The sequence below is a fragment of the Petromyzon marinus genome, unplaced genomic scaffold, assembly GCF_048934315.1.
Source record: "Petromyzon marinus isolate PM22_M1 ecotype Great Lakes invasive population unplaced genomic scaffold, UKy_Petmar_22M1.pri1.0 PM_Scaffold_25, whole genome shotgun sequence".
Lineage (NCBI taxonomy): Eukaryota > Metazoa > Chordata > Hyperoartia > Petromyzontiformes > Petromyzontidae > Petromyzon > Petromyzon marinus.
In genome coordinates, this window is record NW_027423224.1 from 299,564 (window position 1) to 313,719 (window position 14,156).

A 14,156-nucleotide genomic window follows, 5' to 3' on the forward strand; every position below is an offset into this window, starting at 1 on the left:
ACTCATCATACACAGGTTCACTCATCGTGTGCTGGCTCACTCGCACATCATACACTCACTCTGCCGCTGAATCACTCACACATCATACACTGACTCACTCATCATGCGCTGACTAACACGTCATACACTCACTCAACCTAATACTAACTCACTCATCATACGCTGACTCGCACATCATACACTCACTCAACCTAATACTGACTCAATCATCATATGCTGACTCGCACATCATACACTCACTCACGCTGCTGCTGACTCACTCACACATCATACACTGGGAGTGTCGTGCTGCCAGCTATGGCTGCAGGTTTTGTCGTACGTGTTATGTATATCGTTGTTAAATTTAAAATCACAGTTCTTATGATTACTGTTGTTACATTGTTTTTTTAGCTTTATTTTGGTCTGGTTGTGGTGTAATAGTTTTCTGCAATGTAGATTCATATTTTGTTTGTTGCGGTTGCACCCGACTTAAGAGCCGCATGGCTCACAGGGCTATACCTAATAAATAAAACTTGAAAACTTGAATACGCTTCACGGAAATGAGTAAACATGACCTTTTGTGGAGGTAGTGTTTGTGTGGGAAAGCCAAAACTTAAAGTACACACATGAGGCAGCGTCAATGTTACTGTAATGTTCATTATGTTAAATAAATCACTTATACAGGACAGCAGTGGTCCATGCGTCTGTGCAGCCACCTTCCTACGTCTTTGAATCTCCACCTACATTGTCTCTTAGGAATCCTTCAAAATGAGCGGCACGTTACATCATCATCAGCAGCCATTGTCTCTCTACCGCTGAATGAACGCCCCCCTATATTTGTTTAACGTGAGAAATTAATGAAAAAAAGTCTTAATTTAACATTTTTTATTAGTATCAATAATAACGAAGCATCTGGTCAGTGAGTATGCACCACGTGCATTTACAACAGCATGCAGAGCATGAGACTATAACGAGTTTTGTACATCATGTTTGTAAACCCAAGTAATCCATTCTTTAGTATGAGATATTTATACATTTAACTCTTTGTGTATTGAGCTGTGTGTATTGCATTGCTGCAAACTAAATATCTATACTGTACATATACAGGCCGGTCTGACTTAACCAGCGTTCTTTTTACAAGAATGTGCTATAACAAGCAATATTAATTTATCCCTGGGGTGTCACTATATACGTATGATTTTATGAGTAGTCAAAGAGTACGAGGAGATAATGTAATAGGGAGAAGGGGGTGAGGGCGTGGGCTTAGTCGCTTTTTCTCTCATAAAGCACACATCTCCACAGGAAATGAAAAAAATAACACCTGGCAAATGGACATACATTGATGTTTACGCCCAAGGCGCAACAACTCTATTGGTTTCACTATCGTACAGCTCCACGCTACACACAGCAGACGCGTGCTCCCTACAGAGGATAAACTGTCGAGCGTCTTCTACGCCGACAGCACGAGCTTCAACACAAACATCCCCCATGTAGCTCCACAGACTGGTGGGTCAAGTGCTGTTAGTGAGCCTCTTTGAAGACCCGCACGCAAAGTGGGGTAGAAATGGCCAGCACCACACCTGGCCACGTTTGTCTCATAGGTTATACTGATTACCCATTGTACCAGGCACTCATTTAATGCAGACACAACCTAGAGGACCCAAAACCAGTGTAGATATCACGTGCTATTGATAACTGTGGCTGAGTTTGTTGTGCAGCATGGCTCGCCACAAACACACATAGGCGATGTACACAAACATACAAGATACAAATGGGAAAAATCTCCCATATCGTTTTTTACATTATTGGGATTAGTTCTGCTAGCGAGCACCTAAGAAGGCCAGTACGGCACATGAAGGGGTGGGTACATAAACACAATAACAATAAAAGCCATTCGCCACTCAAAATTGGTAACGTCAACAAAGTGTTTGTGCCAGGCTAAGTGCACATTGAGGTCATGTGGACTGTCGAAGGCTCATGGGCAGGAGGTTACAGGATAGATAAAGGTGTCATGGGTTGAGTGACAGGGATGACTGGCAGATCTACCACCTGTGCTCCCTACTGTTCCACCTTGCTGCATTTTACTCATTCTGCACTCCGCTCGTTGTTGTGAGCATCACTCCTCCGCCCTCCGTTATTGCTGGAGGCGGACATCCTTCACAAAACTCCTCCAGAGACGCTGATCTTGAAACCACTGGTCGAGCTGTTGGCAAGCCCAAACAGCTCCACCATCCTTCTGTTACACAGCAGTCAAACTCTTGCCTATAGCGATAAGCCCCTTATATCTGGACAAACAGAAGCTGTTTGGGTACACAGTGACTGGGCATTTGGGCTACATGACTCAGCCAATGCTGCCTCACCTGCCTTAGTATCTCACTGATGGGCATTTGTCCAGATCATTCAAGGATCTAAGCTGCTCACATAATCTAGTTTGTTAAGCCCACGGTGGATCGTAGACAACTTGGATATGCAAAACCAGTGTGGATGTTCCTTTAAAAGGGATCCAAATTTCTCAAATGTAGAGAAGGGAGGGAATATCTGGCTGAGAAGACCCAGAGCTTTACATGGAGCGACAGGCAATGCAGCATTCACAGTGTGTTACGCAGCTGAGATAATTATGTTCAACCGATTCGGAGCATGACCTCTGCTGCCAAACTGGAGCTAGTCACATGCACCCTTTCCAGGTATGGAAAATTGTTCTGCTCTGTCAAAAACTGCCCCACTGGTCATGGGGAGTGGAGGGATGGGAGAATACGATGACACAGAATACCCAGGCAGGTGCTTTGTTTTATGTGGGGATGAACGTAAACCCCATTTCTTAGTAGTACTCTCGAAGTTCAACAAAAGTTTCTCCAGCTCATACTGGATATAATTCTTATGGTGGGGATGGTTGTAATGTGGAGGTGGGCAGTGGTAATGCACACTCCTGTCTAATGAGGAACCAACAGTTTGGGACAATTTCAAGATTATGTAAACAACGCCGCCAAGACCTGCCCAACAACCTGTTGCAATATTGGAAATGAATGGATTAGTGATTAAACGTGGTGTTTAATTGAAAAAAGAACGTAAAAACTGCTACAAGGGCCTAAGAAGGCAATGCAAAACTCAGATCTGGCATGAACAGAGGGGGCCTGATGGAAAAGCTGCAGCAGTTGAATAATAACTCTCAGTCAAATAAAGGATGACTTTGCAAACTTCAGTCAGCTCAGGGGAGCCTACTTCAATATTTCCTGCGCAATTACAAATGCCAGTGGCAAGCTCCTCAGCAGTTGAAGGCAGAAACTAGCATGCTAGAAGTAATTATGCTCCCAAATGCAGAATCGCTCTTCGTCATATCCCTTTGAAGAGCTCATGCAAGCCACAGCAACCAAAGACCCTACACCTTCTGCATTGAGCCATTTGAGTATAAAGTGAGAGGTACCCTAAGAAAAATGAAAGAAATCACTAGTATCCAACACTTGCAATATCAGAGCAGAAATGCTGACACCCAGAGGCTCAACTATCATCACATGGGTGAGTAAGATCTTTTAACACACGTGGAGGGCAGGCTTGAAACCAGCTTTCAATGATGCAGCCTTTTTGGTTGGACTGCAGGCAGTCTTACTCGTGCCGTGTCAGTCATAGAGGTTGTTGGACCATGCTTATATTTGCCTCAAGCAAGTCTTGACGAACAAAGTGGGGCATAATCTGCTGAGTAGTGTAGTGGAGGCTGTGAAATGAGAAATAATCAATTAGAGTGCCTTTAAAAAGAGCCTCTGTCAAGGTGATGTGCACATCAGTGAGATACAATCATCATTGGGAACAAGGTGGTGTACATTCAGCCTACATTTCTAAAGAGAGAACATACAGTGATGATCACAGGAGAAATCTGTGGATGGTAAGTGACAGGCCCAAATAATTGCATCAAAAGAAAAGGGAATGAGTGACCTCCGAATGAGTAAAGGTTGATTAGAAGTTCCAACTGGAAGCCTTGGTTGCTGGGCGGAGAATGAGTGAAGGGGAGTAAAGCGAGATGGTAGGGACGATATAGGAGAACATTGGGAGGGGAATGAGATGATGGGAGAGGCAAACAGGAGCGTGTCCATGGTGGAACTTGAAGACAGCAAAGGGGATATTGTGCTTGATGCAGAAATTAATCGGATACCAGTGGAGGGATCAAACACGATCACAGCTTTACCAATTAAAAACCAGGCAACAGAAACAAACATGAGTACAGTATTCCCAAAGACAAGACTGTCACACTATATAAAGTCCCACTCATTTCATGGATCGTTATTAAACAAAGGTGTCGCTTTAATCGACATTGTGAACTCGGGATGTTACGGGACAATGAGTCCCATAGGCAACGCCACGGGCTGAAGGGCACAGTGGGGGCTATCACTCCCTCGACTGACTGTGCGCGAGTAACAGACTTCAGCCTCTATTGACGATCTCTGTGAACAGGGAGGTGGAAGCCAATAGAGTTCATGTCAACAACAAAAACCGTGACCTTTAAAGAGACAATGCTCCTGTTAAAATACTATTGACAGTACATTACCATTTTTACATGCTTCAGAGTACTATACCGATTTTAGAAGCAGCGTTGCTTTGTAGATTGATTTTGTTACTGATGGAGATAGTAAAAAAAGCATGTGGCAAGATGAGACGTTCATTCGAATGTCCTAGCCCCTTGGCATAGCCCCTAGGCTCGAGCACAAGACACTGATACTATTTTACTCAACACCCACCTCTATAACCCCCCTAATCGCTCCCCCTCAATCCCGCTATGTCCCCCTCCCCCCATAGCGATGTTATTTATCTTCCAAAAAAACTTCTTCGATAACACCGCTTTGAAATGAAATGTTTATAGTAAGAGACGATTCAGGCAATGGCCCTTTTGTCACAGCACTTCAGTCTCCTCGACTTGTGACATCGGCACCACCCATGAGGAGGCCGCATTTGTTGCACTCCAAGATGGCTTGGTGAACGCCCCTCCCTGCCACTACCCCGACTTTTCCTTGCCGTTTGTCCTTGATACAGATGCTAGTAACACTGGCATTGGAGCTGTTCTGTTTCAAGTTGTCAATGGCGTCGAGAGTGTTATCGCATAAGGAAGCAGAGTGCTGTCTCCGGCTGAACAGCGGTACTGTGTCACACGCTGATAACTGTTAGCTATCGTGTTTTTCTTGCAACAGTATCTTCCATATTTGTATGGGAGAGACTTTGAGATGCGCTCGGACCACGCGGCGCTGCAGTACGCGCTGCAGGTTGACCAGCCATCTGGCGAACTTTCATGCTGGTTGGAGGTCCTCCAGGACTACTCTTTTCAGGTTACCTATCGCAAAGGCTCCCATCACACGAACGCGGACGCCCTGTCGCGATTACCCACGAACGAGAGTTGCGCAAGTTTTTCGGGCTCCGGTCGCTGTAAGCCGCGCAACGAAAACTCGCCCCCTACCCTTACGGCATCGGCCGAGGTTGTAACATCTGAGGGGGCTGGGGATCCAGTGGCGCGTGATGCTGTCATTGGATTGGACCACGACGAATGGGGGTGCCTCCAGGTTGAGGACGCTTCCCTGCTTAAATTGCGATGCCGTGTCAAAGAGACTGATGGGGGCGAGGATCGATGGGGTGTCGCCTCTTTCATTCTCAGAGGCGGATTGCTCATGCATTGGGGCGGAGAGATGCGATGTTCCAACATTATTGTGCCCACCGCCCTGCGGAGTAAGGTCATTTGGGTGGTGCACGAGCGTCTGTTGCACATGGGTGTGCATAAACTAGCATTGGCCACACGTAAGTCGGATTTCTTCTGGCCTGGCATGGCTGAGGATGCTGCCAATTTGTTGAAGGGGTGTGTGCAGTGCACGCGGTAGAAGCCGCTTGTGGGAATAAATATTTTCTGGTGGGAGTCGAGTATTTCTCATGATGGCCTGTGGCCTGGCCGCTTCCCAAACAGTTGGCGGCAAAGATCACTGAGGCATTCCTCAATGGCTACGTAATTGTAGTGGCATGGTTGAACATGATCGCCACTAATCATAGCCGTCAGTACTAGCTTGTGTCAGTAGGGAGCAGAGGGGAGGCTGAACCTGCTGGATTAATGATGACGGGCCGTTGGCCAAGGCAATCCCTGGGGGAGCATCGTGACCAACGGTCGGGACCCCAGATCCCGGGAAGGGGGCTGGGGAGATGATGTCATTCTCCAGACCCTCGGAGACGGTCCTAGAAGGAAGGCGTGGCCAGGGGCGGAGTGAGCCAGGAGCCTATATATAAGTCAGGTCCCTGAGCGGTCCCAGCAGTTGTTGTCCGGCCGAAGACTGAAGAGCATCCTGGAGCCCTGAAGAGAAGAGCCCAATGGGCAGAGCAGAACCCCTGGCTAGGGTCGGCTCGAGCTTATACCAGTGAAAGCTCCAGCTGATAACCCGTGAAGACTCAAGGGAAGACTCAAGCCCCAGCAGTATAGATGCCGTGATAGCCAGTGAGAGGCAAGCTAGTCTGGAGGGACTACCTCCATAGAGTATTGGGTGAAAGGGGCCATTACCCCATTGTGTAATAACCTGTTAATGTTATAATAAATGTGTTGCCTCAGAGTAAGATTCCTCCAGTTTATTACCCACTACATTATGGACAAGAGTGCTCCCGAACGTCTTCTGAACAATCAGGGCAAAACATTTTCTTCAAAATTATTGCAAGAGGTGTGCGTTAGTTGTGAACCAAGAAAGTACGCATGTCACCGCACAATCCGCAGACGGATGGTATGGTTGAGGTGGCTGCACAGGACTCTGACCTCCATGTTGAGTCATCAGGTCAGCGAGAACACGACCCCCTGATTCATGTTCAGTTACAAGCCGCACCCAACAAGGCAAAATCTTAAATCTCTGACTCCGTGTGCTGCGAAGTGCGGGAGACTTCCAGGGTAAATTCTGATTTGTGCCGATTGGCCAATGAATGGCTGAGGGGCTTCCGTACTTCAGTGCAACCAAGCTCTGGGGACAGAGCTTGGTTGCACTGTCCACAGGTACCGTTGGGTACATCGCCCAATTTGCTCAAACCCTGGAGAGGGCTGGTTGATGTGATTCGGGTCATTCGACTGCAGTGTGTCCAGATCCGCTTGGGGCGGCGGAGTTGGTTTGTACACTCCTCTTGCCCTAAGCCCTTTATTGCTCCCTGTGAGTTTGTTCCATCTCCACACTGTGGGCGCCGAGGGACAGATGTGTCCGGCGAGCTGGCATGTGTGCACGTTGAGGTTGGTCCTCAGCGGAGTCGTGTGCTTCCTCCCTCAGGTGCCGCGCGCCTGATGTCCCCCAAGCCGCCGCCTGCGCTGTCTTCACTTGATTCGGGAGAGGAAAACCCGTCGACCCGGCCTACTGCTCTTCGACTGGACAGTTGCATATTCCCCCTGGGACCTCCAGAGAGAGTGAGCCCACCTCCACTGGAGACCCAGCCACGAGGACTCGCTCAAAAACTCTTCGGATTTTGTGACACCCATGCACACACACTCCCACACCATCAGTTGCTTGTCACACTCAGTAGGCCATATCGGTTATTGGCTGAACCTAGCCTTTGTTGTGCTTATGGGTATTGTTACACAGTGAGGATGGGAGTTGTTGGTGATGGAGGGGATTCCGTGCATTCGCGTTTTATACTTTCTCGTGTTGTTCTGTACATTTGTAGCTAGTGTATATATTGTATAGGTGGGCTTGGGTATTTATATGCTATTTGTTATTGTTAATTATTGAGGCACACATAGCGTTTAGTCACTTTTACTCGCTTTTTATCACCTTATTCACTTAAGCAACCATTGGAAAGATGTTCTAAATCATACCAAACATTAAACTAATTTTCAATGGTATTTATCCAAATAGTGATATACCAAACTTTCATAGAAGCTTATTTCACTTCACACCTACATTTGTAAACTCCCGCCCCGTGCCGGTCCTCTACGTTCCACTTAACACCCCCTCCCCCCCCGTGCCGGTCCTCTTGTGCGTTACGGTCATTTTATGCTAATTCCTTTGTCAAAGTATTTTGTTTCCTCCCACACAGCTTAAAAGGACGCGACCTGGGCTGGACTGTCTTCACTCCAACGCTGTCCTCATGACAGTACGGTCCCCTTCACCTGATGAAGGCCACTTGTGTTGTGGCCGAAACGTCATGAATTTTGTTTTTATTTTTTACCTACGTGACTTTACCGAATAGAACCAAAGAGTATGGATCCTTGCAGTCACGAAAGCTTCAAATCTAGAACTTATTCACTTGGTTAGTTTTAAGGGGGAGTTGACAGCCAGGACGGCTGAATGCTACGAATGGGGGGGGGAGGGGGGTAATGTAGTGACATCGGGAATGCCACTGTGTAGTGCCGGCCTGAGAGGCACGGCGTGCGATGTAATTACATCACCGACACCCCATATATGTGGGTGTAGTACCAGCCTTAGTGGGGCTTGATGAGCGCTGAGTCATGGCGCTGAGTGGCACCACGTGTGGCGTGCAGTGCTGTTCTCTATAGGAGGGGTGTGAAAGTGTCAGCCATGAATGAGGTTAATGTGGGCCATTGCACTTTGTTTGACCCTGGAAGGTACATGACGGGTAAATTCTACACAGGGGCCACAAGTTGGGGTTAGTGGGTAGTCACGTGTCAGGGCGAGATCTTGCAATAGGAATTGAGAAGGTAGTTGTGGCCAAGGGCGGAGCCGGCCACGACTGGTAAGCATATAAATCGGGTCCCCAGAGGGACCGGGGTTCAGCTTTGCTGTTGTCTTCTGAAAGATCTACATTCAACGTCCGTGAAGAGTCACCAACACATGGGCAGGACTCAAGCTGGAGTCCTGCTCGTTGTAGCTATCCCAGAGTGTTAGTGCAGATAGCCTGGTGGTTCACCACCATAGGTTGTTATCTGGTAAAAGGGAAGTTACCCCTTCGTGTTGGTATAAATAAATTTGTTGCCTCCAAAGAGTATGTCTGCGACTCAATTGAACCGACTACACAATGGTGCAAAGGTCAGTAAAGTGACCGAGGCCACCAGGTGCTGTACCAGTATACCACATCAGATTAACAAGGGGCTCAGTGGTGGCAACAAGTTATCCCCTTCACCTGGAATGCAGGAGGTCGTGGGTTCGATTCCAACCCCAACGCCTGGATATTTGGAGTTTGCATATTCTCCCCGTGGTGGCGTGGGTTTTTCTCTGGATCCTCGAGTTTTTTTCCCTCCACATTTAGAAATATGCGTTTACAGTATTTGGCTGCTACAAATTTCCACGTGATAAGCCACTTCGTTGAGCTATGATTTGTGGCCAGGTTGCTTTTGAAAAATAGCTATATAGCTCAGTGGTCCTTACTTGGTACAATAAAATAAAAATCTGCCGATTCCTGGAGTTATACTATAGGAAGGCCTGGGTACCCAAGGGACCAGGTTACACCATTTGTCAGTTCAATGAAAAATCGACAAACAATAAATCCAACAAACACACCCAGTGCTGAAATGCACTGAAAAACAGTAAATGTACCAGAATGAAGCAGTACACATCTTGTCAAGTTGTATTTATACAACAAAGATAACTAAAGAAAAATAACCAAATCCACAATTAGATGTGGATGTGATAATAAAGTAAAGCCCTTCTGGATAATGGACACCCTATGCCCTGTCGGTCGTGTTGATTTTTTACCATATTTCACCACGCCGACTAGTGCGGGTTGGTGAAGCGAGGGGGGCAGAACTGATTCATTTGTCACTCGCCTCTGGATTTAGTCCATGGGTGTGTAGTGATGTGCGCTAAACACTGTGCAATTGGACGACCCCACATGCCCTGGGCACCCTTTCGCATGAGATATTCAAACTCAATCTATTTTGCAGGTGAAATATTTCTGAAATAAAAATGCAATGAAGGAAAACAGAGAAACTGCCATGACACGGTGCACAGGTGTGAATTAATATATTATAATAATCAGTCACACGACTGACCATACAAGGCAAGCACACCATGGTGGTGCTCGCTTCATCCACCCAGCAACACACTTCAGCGCAATTGTTTCCCAGCGCCTATCTCGTGACTCGGTATGGGAATCGCTGCGGCGGTGTCCGCTCGTGCAGCTCCATGCGACCCACAGCAGACGAGCGCTCCCTATAGAGGATCCACGGTCGCGCGTCGTCTATGCCTACAGCACGAGCTCCGACACAAACATCCCCCATGGAGCTCCACAGACTGGTGGGGCAAGTGCTGTTATTGAGCTCCTATGAATGAAGCAGTACACATCTATGAAGGCCGCTGTGAAGTGTCGAGTCGCCCCGCGTCTCTCGCCCCTGACGCGGCCCAGTTCCCCGTGTAGCCTCCTCTGCTGTGCTCTCAGCCTCTGGCCCTTACGCAGCAGAAAGGAGAGGGGTGGAGGGGTGACGGGAGGAGTGAAAGGAGCGTTGAGGGGAGGGTTGGGGGGAGGATCGGTGGGAGGGGTGGGAGGGGTGGGGTGGGGTGGGTGGGGTGGGGTGGGTGGGGTGGGGTGGGTGGGGTGGGTGGGGTGGGGTGGGGTGCCCCTTGCTTTCTTCGGCCCCTCCCCCCACCTCTGCTACTTATTTTAAGCCTCTGTCTGTTCATCCATCCGGCCCCTTTTTTCTTGCTTCTCTGTCCATCTTTCCTCTTCTTACCTCTTGTGTCCCTGTATATGTATTTCTGCTATCTTATACCTCGTATTTGTTCACTCTGTCTATGCTGGTATGTTCAACCCAGAGGATGAACACGAAATTTAACACTCTTCTGAAATTCGTGGTCTGCCAGGCAAGTGTCTAACTGTGTCGTTGGCCGACTGGTATTGCATCACGTAAAATTTTCTTAGGTTTTTTGAATTCTCGTCTCTCATCTTCTTGTTGTATTTACCTCCGTGCAGTTTAACACTCTCTATGTGTTGCGTTGATGTCACCTTATGTGCCATTTGTTTTTACACCTGATGAAGATCGCTTGTGTTGCGGTCGAAACGTCGTGCTTGATTTATTTTAATATAATTTTATGGTATTTCTACATATGTGACTTTACCGAAAAAAACAATGAGTTAATCAATGGTTCTCTGTGTGAGTGAGTCTATGTGTCTCCATGTGAGTGAGCCTATGGCTCTGTGTCAGTGAGACTTTGGCTCTCTGTGTGAGTGCACTCTGTGAGTGAGTCTATGGCTCTCTGTGGGAGTAAGTGGGTCTCTAAGGCCACCACCATCTTGCTCCCTGCCCAGTGCGTCCACCTGGTTGAGCTGCAGAAGTCTATTGTCCACCACTCCAGACTGCACAGATATCCGACGTCCACCTCCAGCACAGACACCAGCAGATTCTTAAACCTGGTGGTGGAAGGACACGAGAGGGGTAATAGTCAACCACCATTACCACCATCAATACCACCATTACAACCACCAAAATCACCGCTATCGTTAACACCACCATCAATATCACCACCTCCACCACAACAATCACAATCAAAATTACAATCACAATACTCTTTGGTTCTTTCGGTAAAGTCACGTAGGTAGAAAAAATAATAGATCACGACGTTTCGATCGCAACACAAGCAACCATCATCAGGTAAAAAAATATAGCGAGAAAGCTGCTGAAACACGAAGTTATATTGGCTTGAGATAAGCTCAGCCCAAGAGTAAGTGGGCGGGGCTAGAGGTAGAATTTGCATGTAAATACAACACCACATCGTGGAAAAGGAAAGAGAGACACAGACACCGAGAGACATCCACACACAGAGAGAGGCATACACAAAGAGACACACGAAAGACGCATACAAAGAAAAACACACCGGCAGAGAGAGACACCCACACAGACAGATGCAGAGAGAGATAGACAGAGCGAATTACATAATTGCCCATGAATTACTATGGTGTGACAATGCCAATTACCAATGTCAAAGGGAACATCAATGAATGGTAAATGTGGGGTAATATCCCCAGAAGAGCATGTAGACTACATTAAAAAATAAAATAATCAATCAATATAATATCACATATGGGTTCAGTTTAAAGTTTACTTATGAAAAATAATACTGAAATAATTGTGCTCCATAGGTTATCTTAATAGTAAAGTTACATAAACATCACGGAATCACTTAAGCTGACCATTTAAAAAGACATTAATTGCAAGATGTTGAGCAAAGGAAATTATTTGGAAGTTCATCTCACACCAAGTACATGTTACTATAAATCTAAATCTGCATAGTTCTCGATCAGCAAAGTCGCAAACATGTTTTACCACAAGCAAGGAGTTCGGTGTAAAGCTGTTAAGCAAATTAACCACTGCACACGGTTGTAAAGCTCTCTGCCTCAAAGGCAGCACTCTACCAAGTGTCACAACGCAGCTGCACACGCCGCATGACAATAGGCGGAGTGAGTGAATCTAAGTAGACACTGACCCTGTCAAAGGGGATCCATGTCTAGAGTATTTGTGGCTGGTGCTACACATTTCTAACGTGATTAGCCATTTAGCTGATCTATCATTTGTGGACAGGTCGCTTCTGGAAAACAGCCACATAGCTCAGTGGGTCTCACCTGGTAAAATAAAAATAGTTTATAGAGTTCGTTCTGCCTCAACGCGTGTTTTCATAACGCCAATTGGATATAGCACGATGAATGTATTAGGGAACACGTTTTATGACACGGATGCTAAGTGGATATAACGCGATTGAGTCAACAGAACCACGTCGCGCGAGTAGGAATGTGCGGTTGTACGGCTGCCTGGGCACAGCGTCACACAAGGCATTGGGATGCTGCTGGATGCTTCCTGATGCTCCCCACGCGCCTCAGTCTTTGTTCAGCCGACACACGCATCTCACACTGTTATCACGGACTGTGCTTTACCCTGTATTAGTCATTGTAACGAGGGAGTTTACACAACGCGGTGTTATTCAGCAACGCAACTACCGCGTTATAGAACACTGCAGTAAATATTGTCGCGGTGTGGAAGGAGCAATGAACGTCATCTTGTGGCATGGAAAGGCATCGCAGCCCTAGCGAGCAGCCAGAGACAAAGCCTGCACGCACGGCAAAGTTGTGATTGACCCGGGGACTATTAGCAAGTGACACGTATGGACTAATGGTTACTCTAAATTACGATGTTGACGTTGGTTATAACGTGCTACAAATATGGTAAACGCACATCGCATTAGTTCTGACAAATAGCGGACTTTTTTAAAGTTATCGTTTACAATGGTTAATTTGTATATCATGCCAAGTGAGTAATTTGCGTGTGGACCCTGACAGCGGCACTCAATGTCCAACTCTTGCGAATGCTCTCAGGGGATCTTTACCGTGCGCTGCGTTCACTCACTCAGCCCCAATCTCCCTGTCGTGAACTCACCACTCACCCACTCACTCACCTCACCCTTCAACTCACTCACCCTCCTCACCTATTAATTCTCCTCATTAACTCACTCACCCTGCAATCCACTCCCTCACCCCCCCTCCATCACCCGGCACTCACCGCCTGTCCGTGACCACCTCTCCCGTGCCTACAACCACAAACACCACCACCACCTCTCCCGTGCCTACAACCACAAACACCACCACCACCACCTCTCCCGTGCCTACAACCACAAACACCACCACCACCTCTCCCGTGCCTACAACCACAAACACCACCACCACCTCTCCCGTGCCTACAACCACAAACACCACCACCACCTCTCCCGTGCCTACAAACACAAACACCACCACCACCTCTCCCGTGCCTACAACCACAAACACCACCACCACCTCTCCCGTGCCTACAACCACAAACACCACCACCACCACCACCTCCTGCTGCTGTCGCGGTCTCCGCGTGGCGCCGCGGGGCCAGGGGGAGGCCTCGCGGTCCAAGAGCGGCTCCACGGCTCCCCCCCTCCCGCTCCTGGCCCCTCCCCCTCGTCCCTCCTGGCCCCTCCCCCTCGTCCCTCCTCCTCCCGCTCGCGACGTGGAGTGAACTCAGCCCCGCCCCCACCGCCCCCCCCCCTGCGCGGCCCCGCTGCCCATTGCAAGAATGGCGGGAAGCGGTCGCGGGGCCTACCGCGCGCCGCCTCTCGCGTGATTGGCTCGATTCGCGTCACGTGGGGAAGGCGGAAGAAGAGTATGGGGGAGGAGCTGCGCGGTTAGGGGCAGGGCCGTAGAGTCACGTGGTGGGCAATGATTGCCAATAAGTGGGCAGGGATGGCTGTTACGTCATAGCGTACGTCACATCCGGATAATGACGT

At 48.1% G+C, this 14,156-nt stretch overlaps 1 long non-coding RNA gene across 1 annotated transcript; it reads right to left on the bottom strand.

Moving 5' to 3' along the window:
• Positions 1-9,477: 9,477 nt before the first annotated feature.
• On the bottom strand, positions 9,478-13,796 carry LOC142923023 (uncharacterized). Its single transcript, XR_012940478.1, has 3 exons — positions 13,723-13,796; positions 11,176-11,268; positions 9,478-10,308 (listed from the first exon to the last, which is right to left on the bottom strand). It is a non-coding gene; the product is annotated as an uncharacterized LOC142923023 (long non-coding RNA).
• Between the last annotated feature and the right edge of the window lie 360 nt (positions 13,797-14,156).